Below are 12,806 nucleotides of genomic sequence, written 5' to 3'. Positions count from 1 at the left end.
ATAAACCAGGGATTGTGAAAATTTTTTACGAATTATTACCAAAGTTGTTGTACAAAGTGTTGACATAAATTAGGACTATTTAGTGTCACTTCTGGGAAAACCTTCCATTGATATCTTTGAACTGGCTGTGGGTTATTAAGAGCTGGAACAGTAAATGCAATTTTCTCTCTATCATTTTCTTGTAATGGTTTAGTGAAAAAACAGTCTTTCAGGTCAATTCCTACGATCGGCCATCCTTTAGGTATTAAGGAAGGCAATGGCATTCCAGGCTGTAGAGAACCCATAGGCTGAATTACCTTATTTACGGCTCCCAGCATTCTCCAGTAACCTGACTTCTTTTTGATAACAAATAATGGAGAATTCCAAGGGCTGGTAGATTCCTCCATATGTCCAACCTCTAACTATTCTTATAGTAAAATTTCTAGGGCCTCTAGCTTCTCAGAGGTCAAAGGCCACTGTCCTACCCAGACAGGTTTATCTGTAAGCCCATGGCAGGGCCTTTGGCTCCTCTGAAGATCTATTGTTTGTGTTTAGTTTCTGTACAGACTGGATGGTTGATAACCATTTGCCATAGCTTCTTACCAGGTATTATCTACTATCCAGAGTTTTCACATAATTTATACCTGACACTGGAGGGATATTAATTTGTAAGAGATCGCGACCCCACAGGTTTATAGCTATATTTGCTATAAGATTTTAGTCTCCCTTTCTGTTCTTCCAGTCCAATGCAGTCCACTGAGTTGAACTCTAGATTTCCAATTCCCAAAAATTGTACATTTGCTTCCCTAAGTGGCCACTTCTGCGGCCAGGATTTTAGTGTAATAATAGTGAAGTCAGCGCCCGTGTGTAAACTGCCCATAATAATTTTATCATTGATATTTACTTTAAATGAGGCCTTTTATCTTTGATGGAGGTCTGCCAGAATATGTGTTTTTTGTCTTGTCCAGTCTTATCTGATTCTTCATCGCTAGTCAAACTACCATCTATAGCAGTATCATCTTTCACAATAGATGAAAGGCTATCTATTCATCCTGTGAGAGATTGTCTTCCACTGCTACTGGAAACTATCAAACCTTTTTCATTGTGGGGGCATTCTTGATGCCCCATTCAGAGTTTCTTGGCTTTAACGGGTTCCCTTGCATGTCCCTGTTTGATCTATACTCATTAGTCCAATGTCTGCCGTTACCGCATATCCTACACAACCCTGAAGGCAGTGGCCTTTTCCTGTGAGGGATCATTATACTTTCTTTGTCTACAATTTCTCCTTATATGTCATATTCTACCAAAGCTGAAACATCTTTTCTCCTGATATTTCGGTGGACTCCTGGAGTGGGCTCTTCCTACCCAAGGCTCTGGTTCATAATAGCAATGAACCCTGGCCTCTTGGTACTTATATCGATCCCTGTAAGGTTTTTCTTCTTCCCAAGCCCCATGTTGCTCAGCAGGTGTTGGAAAAAGCTTGTAGATTCCAGACACCTTTATTCAGAAAAATACCAGCCAACCATAAGCCAGAGAAACTAGGCCAGGCAGAAGGGGCAGCAGCAGAAGAAGAGGGGAACCCATGTGCCTGAAGTCCCTTAAGAGTCCCTCCAGACTCATACTGACCTCACGTTGACCATGCCTTGACAGCCCTTTGGAGGTGTGGTTAGGGTGTCTCCTTACAGTACCACATTTTCTCTATCCATTCTTCAGGAAGGGGAAATCTAGGTTGCTTCCAGGTTCTGGCTATGACAAACAATGCTGCTATGAACATGGTTGAACATATGTCCTTGTTGTATGAACGTGCATTATTTGGGTATATGCCTAAGAGAGGAATTGCTGGATCTTAAGGTAGAGTGATTCCCATTTTTCTGAGCAACCGCCATGGTGATTTCCAAAGTGGTCTTACAAGTTTGCACTCCCACCAGAATTGGAGGAATGTTCCTTTTTCTCTACATCATATGCAGCACATATTGTCATCGGTGTTTTTGATTTTAGCCATTCTGGCCAGTGTGGGATGGTATCTCAGAGTTGTATTGAGTTGCATTTCTCTGATGGCCAAGGATTTTGAGCACTTTCTTAAGTGTCTTTCAGCCATTTCAGATTCCTCTGTTGACAATTCTCTATTTCGTTCTGCACCCCAACTTTTAATTTCATTGTTTGGTATTTGGTGGCTCACTTCTTGAGTTCCTTGTATATTTTGAAAACAGCCCTCTCTAAGATATGGGGTTGTTGAAGACCTTTCCACATTCTGTAGGCTGTCGTTCTGTCTTACTGACTGTGGCCATTGCCTTACAGAAGCTTCTCAGTTTCAGGAGGTCCCATTTATTAATTGCAGATCTCAATATCTGTGCTACTGATGCAATGTTTAGAAAGCGATCTCCTGTGCCAATTCGATCAAGGGTAGCTCCCACTTTCTCTTCGATGCTGGATTCCCAGTCATCTGTCTGGGGCCCAAGAGCTTCCCTTTGTTCAGGTCAGCAATTTCTGAGGGTTTCATCAGGCTGGTCTTGACCCCTTTGCTCATCACTCCTCCTTCTCTGTAACTGGATTTCTGTTCAGTTCCATGTTGAGCTGTGAGTATCTTCTTGTAGTTCCATGAGCTGCTGGATATGTACTCACTCACATATTGATTTTACACATAATGCAAAGGACCACCAGCCTACTATCCACATCACTAGAGATGTTAAGCAACAAGGAGGAGTCTAAGGCATGTCCTCTTTCTTAAGAAGTAATCTTGGAGTAATAAATTAAGCCTCAGAAATATCCAACAAGATTTGAGTTTTCCATTGTTGCATCTAATCGGTAAGACTTCAATAAATTTCTCTTCCTGGATTAAGATTCATGCAGAAGGTGCTTTTCTCTAAAGATATATATACGCTACTTAATATATCTGAAGGAGTACAAAAGTCTGTATATCCTGTGTTCGCACCAACTGAATCCCTTGTGAGTCCATCACCTTTTAACTTAGTATCTGAAGACAGTTCAGACTCCTGGCACACAGTTCATGACAGGACTCTCTTATTACACAATAAGTAGTCTTAGTTTCTGCCTCATGGACCAGTGATGAAAATTTTCATTCTGTGGCTTGTATAGTCTCTTTCAGCTAATAGTATGGATACATGATTTCTCAAAATTGTGAAGGAGTCTGATTGTAGCGGAATGAATCTGCCCCTTTGAAACGAGAGTCTTCTACAATATCCATCCCCAAAACAATGCCACTGAGTCAAGATTGAAGAACCAGTTATGATCAAAATTGCCTAAGGTTCTGTTTTACCATATGGGAATCTGATGATCAGAATATAATTGGGAAGTGCAGGGAATGCTCAGCACAGAACCAACTGAGTGAACCAGAAATACGTGATTGCCTTTCGATTTGAAATTTCACCCTGAAGAATTTTCTTACTAAAGACAGCTAGGTATTTTTGTTGTTGTTGTTTATTTGTTTATTTCATTGATTGCTTGGTTTTCTTCTTATTACTTGTATTTAGAAGAATGTACATTCTACAGACATGGTCAAGATTCTTTCTTCTATGGAAAATCAAGAGTAATTAGTTTGAGGCCCTGATGGAATGTGTACTTTCCCAAGGCCTACAGCAATCTCTAATTCTTTAATAAGAAACATTAGAAGTCACAGTCTCACACTTTCAGTGGTGGCCATGTTTACCAAGAAACAAAATGTATTACTTAAGGAGTAAGTAGTGACTGGGTAAATTGGGAACTTTCCTTGAGTTTCTTACTTCATGCTTGATGGAAAACAGACAAACCAGAATTCTAAAGAGAGAATAAAAATTTATTGAGCTCCCTCAGTTTTCCTATCTACTCATTGGCTCTTTAAATCATCCCATTCAACATGTCCAGGGCACATGGTATATATGCAAATGATGTACATTCATACCACATGGACAACTATATGTCTATGTTGATAGCAGCAGTATTTGTAATAGCAAGAACCTGGAAACACCAAAATGTTGCTTGACTAAAGAATAGATGAAGAAAATGTGATATGATTAATCAATGGAGGACTACTCATTGGAAAAAAACAATGAAACAAATGCATGGAACTAGAAGAAACCATCATGAGTGAGATAAAACACACATAGAAATACAAACATGTTATGTACTCAATAATGCATTTATATTGGACATAAAACAAATGAGAACTAGCTTACAATCCACACCTCCAGAGAAGCTAGGAACTAGTAGAACCATAAGAGAGACATACATTGTCCACAGATAAGGGGAAAGGGACAAGATCTCCTGAATAATTTAGGAGCAACAGGGAAGGAGGAGGTAAGTAGGAGAATGAGGATGGGAGAAGAGGAAGTGATAGGAGATTATGTGGGATCAGGAAGATTGATTAGGGGAAGAATAGATGAGAGCAAGCAAGCAGATACCTTAATAGAGGCACAAATTATAGGTTTAAAGAGAAATATGGCACTAGGAAAATATCCAGGGATCCATAAGTATAATCCCATCTAGCAATCTAAACAATAGTGGAGAGTGTTATTCTTTTGTTTAAAAAGAAGAAAAGAGAAATGCTGAGACATGAGACATGTTGACTATAAGTTTATTATGAGGCCCAGCAGAATAGGGAGACTAAGAAGAAGAACAGCGGTAAATGGCTGACCGCCATGGCTGGTCGCCATAGAGAGACAGAGCGAGCACATAGGTGAGAGAGAGTTAGAGAGGAAGCTGAGAGGAAACAGAGAGTGTAAATGGGAAGGGACCTGTCTTTTAAAGGGGTCCTCTGCACCTGCGTGCAGACTTAATTCCCATGGAACCTTGGGCTGACCAGGGTACTGCCTGTTCCACCAGGTAACAGGGCCAGGCCAGTATAATGCCTGAACCTTTCAGAGAGGCTACCTTAAATGCACTTCCCATCTCATGCGATGCATTATATGCCATCCTAGAGCCTTCATCCCATAGCTGATGGAAGCAGAATAATACATGCAAAGCTAAACAAGGTCCTGAACTCCTGGAATCCAGTTTCAGAAAGCAAAGAATGATTAGCAATTGGGCCAATACCAAGCTGGAGAAACCCACTGAAACAGCTGACATGACCAACTGGGAGCTCCGGGACCCCATTCTCACAACTGAGGAACCATCATACTACCATAATGCTTCTTATGTCCATTTGACTGAATAATTATTTCCACTCTTTAACTATAAGTAGTTACTCTCCTTAATGTTGAGCTGTGTTTCATGTTTGCAAAGAATGGGAGATCTTATTTTCAATGATATACAATCTATTATACTGTGTATCTTTATACATATATTATGTCCATTGATATTATGAGATATTAATGAACTCTTATTAAGATATATTAATGAATTTTGATTATTATTTTTCTTTTTTATCTATTTTTATATTCTAATACCATGCCTCCTCTCCTCCTGCAAAGTCCTCTTTCCCCGATCCTCTTATTTATTTCCTTGAAGCTGGTAAGGCCTACCCTAGGAAATACCCAAAGTTTTATCTATTATCTAGTTAAGGCAGGACCAAGGAAACTCTCTAGCATGATAATCTTGTGTCAAGGCAGACTAAGGTATCTCTCCAAACAGAATTGTTTCCATCAAGTCAGTTTGCGCATTTATTTTAGAAATTGGACTCATTGCAAGTGACAATATATTGTCTGGCAATCACCATTATTATCTGTATTAAGGGAGTGGAGTTCAGTCCTACATTGATTCCCTCCTTTTCAGACCAGTGCCAGAGATCTCTCAATAGCTCGGGTCAGCTGATTCTGTGTGTCTCCCCATCATGCGCTTGACTCCGGTGTTCATAATATTTCTACTTTCTCACTTTGAAACAACCTTGAGCTTAGGAAAATGGTTAGTTGTGGATTTGTGCATCTGCTTCCATCTGTTTCTGCAAGAGGTTTGTAGCTTGTCGAGGCTTTTGGATTGTAGGCTAGGTATCTTTTGCTTTATATCTGATATCCAATTATGAGTGGGTGCATATTATTTTTTGTTTCTTGGATACCTCACTCATGATGGATTTTTCTAGTTCTGTGCATTTGCCCTCAAGTTTTGGAATGTCATTTCTTTCTACATCTGATTAGTATTCTGTTGGGTAAATATAAAATATTTTCTTTACCCATTCAGCAGTTGAAGGGCATCAAGTTTGTTTCCAAGAACTGGCTACTTTGAATAATGTTGCTATGAATATAGTTGAGCAAGTGACCTTATTGTGTAATTGAGCACGCTTTTGGTATATGTCTTCACATACATGTGTGTTTTCGTGAAGCTGTATAAAACATTTGAGATAGAAGAGACAAAAAATGCTTAAAACTTCTAGGCAACATCCATACTGATTTACAAAGTGGTCTTACAAGTTTCACTCCCACCAGCAATGGAGGAGTGTTCCTTTTTCTCCACATCCTCCCCGGCATAGATTGTCATTGGTGTCTTTGCTTTTAGCCATTCTGACAGGTGTGAGGTGGTATCTCAGAGTTGTTTTTAGGTGCATTTCTCTATGGCCAATGATTTTGAAGTCTGTCTTGAGTGTCTTTCAGCCATTTCAGATTCCTCTGTTGAGAATTCTCTATTTAGTTCTACACCCCACTTTTTAATTTCATCGTTTGGTGTTTTGGTGCCTAGCATCTTCAGTTCCTTGTATGTTTTGGAAATCAGCCCTCTGTCAGATGTGGGGTGGTTGAAGATCTTTTCCCATTCTGTGGGCTGTCGTTTTGTCTTACTGACTGTGTCCTTTGCCTTGAAGAAGCTTCTCAATTTCAGGAGGTCCCATTTATTAATTGCAGATAGGTGTCTGTGCTACTAGTGTAATATTCAGGGAGCAGTCTCCTGTACCAATTTGTTCAAGGGTATATCCAACTTTCTCTTCAGGAATATTCAGTGTGGCTGTATTTATGTCGATATCTTTAATACATTTGCAATTAAGTTTTGTGCATAGTGACAGGTATGGATCTGTCTGCAATCTTCTGCATGTCCAAATCCAGTTGTGCCAGCACCATTTGTTGAAGATGCTATCTTTTTTCCATTATATAGATGTAGCATCTTTTTCAAAAATAAGGTGTTCATAGGTGTGTGGGTTAATATCAGGGTTTTCAATTTGATTCCATTCGTGTATCCTTCTATTTTTGTGGCAATACCAAGCTGTTTACAGAACTATGGCTCTATAATACAGCTTGAAGTTGGGGATGGTGATGCCTCCAGAAGATCCTTTATTGTACAGAGTTATTTTGGCTATCCTGGGTTTTTATTTTTCCATATGAAGTAGAGTATTGTTCTTTCAGTGTCTGTGAAAAACTGTTGGGATTTTTATGGGGATTTCATTGAATCTATAGATTGCTTTTGGCAAGATTGCCATTATTGCTATGTTGATTCTACATATCCTAGAGCATGGGAGATTTTTCCATTTTCTGGTAGCTTCTTTAATTTCTTTCTTTAAAGTCTCAAACTTCTTACTGTATAGGTCTTTCACTTTTTTGGTTAGTGTTACTCCAAGATATTTTATTTTGCTTGTGGATATTGTGAAGGGTGATGTTCCTCTGATTTCTTTCTCATTGCATGTATCAACTGTATATAGTAGGGCTGTTGTTTTTTAAGATAATTTTGTATCCTGCTACTTTGCTGAAGGTTTTTATCAGCTGTAGGAGTTTCCTGGTAGAGTTATTCGGAACACCAATGTAGACTATCATATCATCTGCAAATAGTGAGAGTTTGACTTCTTCCTTTTCAATTTGCATCCCTTTGATCCCCTATTCTTGTATTATTGCTCTAGCTAGAACTTCAAGTACAATATTGAAGAGATTTGGAGAGAGTGGAAGCCTTGTCTAGTTCGTGATTTTAGAGGAATCGCTTTGAGCTTCTCAAAGTAGTTTTGCATTAATGTTCATGAAGGATATTTTTAGTTGTGTCCTTGTGTGGCCTGGGAATCAAAGTGATTTTAGCCTTGTAAAAAGTGATTGGCAATGTCGCTTCTGCTTCTATTGTGCAGAACTGTTTGAGGAGTACTGGTGTTAGCTTTTGTTTGAATTTCTGGTAGAATTCTGTAGTGAAGCCATTTAGGCCTGGGCTTTTTTGGTTGGGAAGCTTTTGATGACTGCTTCTATTTCATTAGGGATATAGGTCGATTTAAACTGCTTATCTGTTCTTGGTTTAATTTTGGTAAGTGATATCTGTCCAGAAAACTGTCCATTTCCATTACATTTTCAAATTTTGTGGAGAATAGGTTTTCTAAGTATGACCTGGAGATTCTCGGATTTCCTCATGTCCATTGTTATTTCCCCCTTTTCGTTTCTGATTTTAATTAGCATGCCTTCTCTCTGCCTTTTGGTTAGTTTGGATAGAGGTTTTTCTAACTTTTTGATTTTTCAAAGAACTAACTCTTTGTTTCATTAATTCTTTGAAATGTTTTCCTAGTTTCTACTTTAGTGATTTCAACCCTCAGTTTATTTCCTGACGTCTACCCCTCCTTGGTGAGTTTTCTTCCTTTTGCTCTAAAGCTTTCCGTTGTTCTGCCAATTCTCTAGGGTGACTTTTCTCCAGTTTCTCCATGTACCTATATTTTTGTGAGTTTATTTTTTCTTTTGGTTGGAGTTTTCCTTCTAGGACTTTCTGTAGTGCTGTACTTGTGGATACGTATTGTTTAAATCTGTTTTGTCATAGAATATCTTGTTTTCTTCATCTATAGAGATTGAAAGTTTTTCTGGGTACAGTAGACTGCGTTGACATCCATGCTCCCTTAGTGTTTGTAGGGTATCTATCCTGGACTTTCTGGCTTTCAGAGTTTCCATTGAGAATTCGGTTGTGATTCTGATGGGTCTGCCTTTATATTTTACTGGACCTTTTTCCTTTCCTGCTCTTAATATTGTTTCTCTTTATTCTGTAGTTTTGGTGTTTTGATTATTATGTGTCAGAGGGACTTTTTTTTTTGTCCAGTCTGTTTGGTGTCCTGTAAGCTTCTTGTACTTTCATAAGCATGTCTTCTATAGGTTGGGGAAGTTCTTTCTATGATTTTGTTGTATAGGTTTTCTGTACCTTTGAGCAGTATTTCTTCACCTTCTTCTATACCTATTGTTCTTAGGTTTGGCCTTTTCACGGTGTCCCATGCTTTCCTGGATATATTGTGTTAGTGCTTTCCTGGACTTGAGATTTTCTCTGGTCAATGAATGTATATCCTCTAGTGAGTCTTCAATAACTGAGATTCTATTAGTTATACTCACCTCATTATTTCCTGATCATTTATCCAGGTGTTCTATTTCCAACATTGCCTCATTCTGTTTTCTTTATTATGTCTATTTCAGCTTTCATGCCTTGAACTGTTTCAAGTGCTTCCTTCACTTGTTTGGTTGTTTTTTTCTTTTCTTGGCTTTCTTTAAATTCTTTAAGAGATTTCTTTATTTCTTGAATTTTTTGGTTTGTCTTTTCCTCCATTTCATATAATATTTTGCTTGTTATTTTTTCTTCTGTTTCTTTAAGGGATTTTCTTGTTTCCTCTTTAAAGGTCTCTATCATCTTCCAGAGATAATTTTTGAGACCCATCTCTTCTTTATCCTTTGGGTTAGACTTTTCAGATCTTGCTGTTGTGGAGTCCCTAGATTATGGTGGTGTCACATTGGTCTTTCTTTTGTTGAGTGTGTTCTTATTTTGTCTTCTTAGCATCTCTTCTTCCAATGGGTGCAGGTGGGGTCTCTTAACCTCTTGTCACCTGGAGGTATCTGTGAGCCAGAACTTCAATGTCTGCAGCTCTGGATGGTCTTGCCTCTCGTGCTAGTCTCCTCACTCAGTAGGGGTTAGGCCTTGTTAGGGATCAGGTCTCGGGAAGGGTCAGGCTGGCAGATCAGGAAGGAAGAGGGAGGTTTGTCCAGACTCAGGGGGCACCTCCATGGCTGGGCAGGTCCACTCCAAGTAGGCACAGGCCCAGAAAGATTGGGGCTGGGGAAGAAAGGGGTTTTGGACAGCAGTTCGACAAGAGCAAAGGGTCACACCCTTTGAGAGGTGTCAGGTTGGCAGAACAGGAAGGAATAGTGAGGTGTTTCCCAACTCTGCGAACTCCTCCCTGGCTGGGTAGGTCCACTCTAAGCAGGCCCATGCCCAGGCCCAGGCCCAGAGAGATCAGGTCGATTGGTGCTTTGAACAGGAGTCGGTCAAGGGCAGAGGGTACAGTCGGCAGAGCAGGAAGGAGGATGCCATTATTTTAATGCTGAGTGTTAGTCCATTGTGTAAATTTACCACATTTTCTTCATCCGTTCAACACTTGATGGGATTCAAGGTTGTTTGCAAGATCTGGCTACTGTGAAAAATGTTGTATAACATAACTGAGCAAGTGACCTAGTGGTATTATTGACCATCCTTTGGGTATATGCCTTCATACACATTTGTGGTTTCCTGAGGCAGTAAAAGGAAGCTTTCTGATAGAAGAAGTAAAAACAAATTGCCTACAACTTACAGATTGACTTACATGCTAAGGAGATGGCAATGAAATATATAATGTGAGGTCATCATTGCATAGATTGTGTTACATTGTGGGTATTGTGTTATACCTTATTATCATTATTTTTTCCTGGCAATCACAGTAGGAATCTTTCTCTCCATAACATGGGTCCAACATGTATAGAACAGCTGAGAAGCACAGTTTTCTTTGGATATTTCTCTATCCAATACATGTGTCCTATATAGCCTTTAATATTCACAGGGTTGTAGGTAACTCCAATCAGGCCGTGTACAAGGCCATGAACAATAGCTTTTTTCTGGCACAATTACTCAACGGCATATAATGTCACTGAATACAGTCTGACTAAAAGTACTGTATCCAAGAAACAATAAAATATTGTATTTATTCACTCATAAGTGTATTTCAGATATAAAGCAAAAGATACCAAGCCTAGAATGATGGGGAATGCACTTCTGTCCATGTTTATGTTATTGATTGTTGAATAAAGTACTGTTTGGCCAATGAGGTGGCCAGATAGATGGGACTAGGAGTCAAGGAGGATTCTGGAAAAAGTAGTAAAGAAATGGTGATGCACAGGAAGTGACATGGCAGGGAGACTCATATATAAACCAGGGCAAGAAGGAAGTGGGCCCCTTTTCTTTTCCTCCAGAGTCACCATGTGATCCCGGGATGATGACATCAATGGAAGGCATCCTAATAAGGTAAGTCTCATAAAATATAGATTTATGATAAGTAAGACTGAGCTAACAGATGAAAATCCTTGTAAGTGACCAAGCAGCATTTGAACTGAATATGTCTCTATATATTATTTTGTCCATCCACATGGCAGGCAGAACTCATGCGGGTTTCAGAAAGATTTATCATAGCATAATGGTTTCAGTAGTGGGAAGACCCCATGCCCCAAATCTCCAGAGGAAGAGGGAAACATGCCACCACAGCCAGCCTTGTCGGGCCTCTCAGAGTCATCGGGTCAGTTTCCTTATTCTTGCGCTGTCCTGGCACTCTTGAGGGTTGGACTCAGTACTACCAAGATGATAAAGGCAGATCCAGATAAAGAAAAACTTCTAAATGTTTACACTACATTTAAAATATATGTAGGATTGTGAGAGAAAATGTAACAAGAGGAAATAGTGTAGCTGGGTGTGGTGGCACACACCTTTAATCCCAGCACTCCAAAAGCAGAAGCAGGGAGATTTAAGTCTAAGGACAGGTTACTTGGGAAAAAATATTTACTTGTGTTTCCAAAGAAAAGGAAAACCTGTGGATTCCTTCCAGACTAATATGGTTTTATAAAGCAAAACTCCCTGAAGCAGTGACCCAACTGATCCTACATCCAAAACAGCTAAGATGATGCAGCCTTGCAGGCTACAAAAACAAAGACTTGGTCAGATTTCTGTGTTTTATCATGATTCTCATGGTATAGACATTGCACCTAATTAGCAGAATGAGCAGGAAGCAGTTTAGAATGAATGACGCCCAAATTCCCAAATATTGTTTATAATGTTTGTTTTCATTTAAATGGGTTTGGTTATAAATGGTAATGAGCACAGTCAATCTCTTTTTAAAAGAAAAAAAGGAAATCGGATGTAGGAATGAATACTTTGCAGTGATATGGATTTTGATTTATTGGTGCAACTTTAAGGTCAATTTTGTGATTAGGTATTGTGTTATACAGATCTTTTAAAATGACAAGTATAATTGCATACAGGTTACATAGTCACCTATAATAGTCAGAACTTATAAGTATAGTTAGTTAGTTTTTCTAGATATACAGAGATGTATTTGAGATGGATAGGTATTATTCAAACCTTTCAAAGACTTACAGAATATATGACATTAAATGATTTAGGATTTTTCTTGGCAGTGAGACACAACTGCTCCTGGCACACCATTTATGTCAGAAAGGAGGATGGGCATCGAAGAAACTCGTTATGGAGTTTTCTTTCAACATGGCAAGTTTAGCCATTTGAGCTCGAAACTGTTCTTGGCTGGACTGTTTGTTGCTGCATAATCTAAACATGCAGAACACACAAGAATATGACTGCTAGATTACAAAAGAAGACAGTACTGAAGGCTTCCTGCTAAAATGGACAAGTGTGCCAGACACACTCTGGCCTATAGTCTGAAGATGGATGTCCCAACGTTACAGAGGAAATTTGGGTGACTGTCCAGTTAGCGAGATGTCTCTGTCAATTCTAGTGTTCATATATTATCCTTCTGTGGTCTTTGATAGAGTTGAAGACAGATAGTTATGGTTATAGTTTTCTTCAGTTGTTATAAAAATGGGTTACCATTCTTTTTTTTTTTTGCTTTTTCGAGACAGGGTTTCTCTGTGGCTTTGGAGGCTGTCGTGGAACTAGCTATTGTAGACCAGGCTGGTCTAGAACTCACAGAGATCCACCTC

The sequence above is a fragment of the Cricetulus griseus genome, unplaced genomic scaffold, assembly GCF_003668045.3.
Source record: "Cricetulus griseus strain 17A/GY unplaced genomic scaffold, alternate assembly CriGri-PICRH-1.0 unplaced_scaffold_4, whole genome shotgun sequence".
In the NCBI taxonomy this organism is placed as follows: Eukaryota; Metazoa; Chordata; class Mammalia; order Rodentia; family Cricetidae; genus Cricetulus; species Cricetulus griseus.
Note: the sequence above shows the minus strand (reverse complement) of the source record.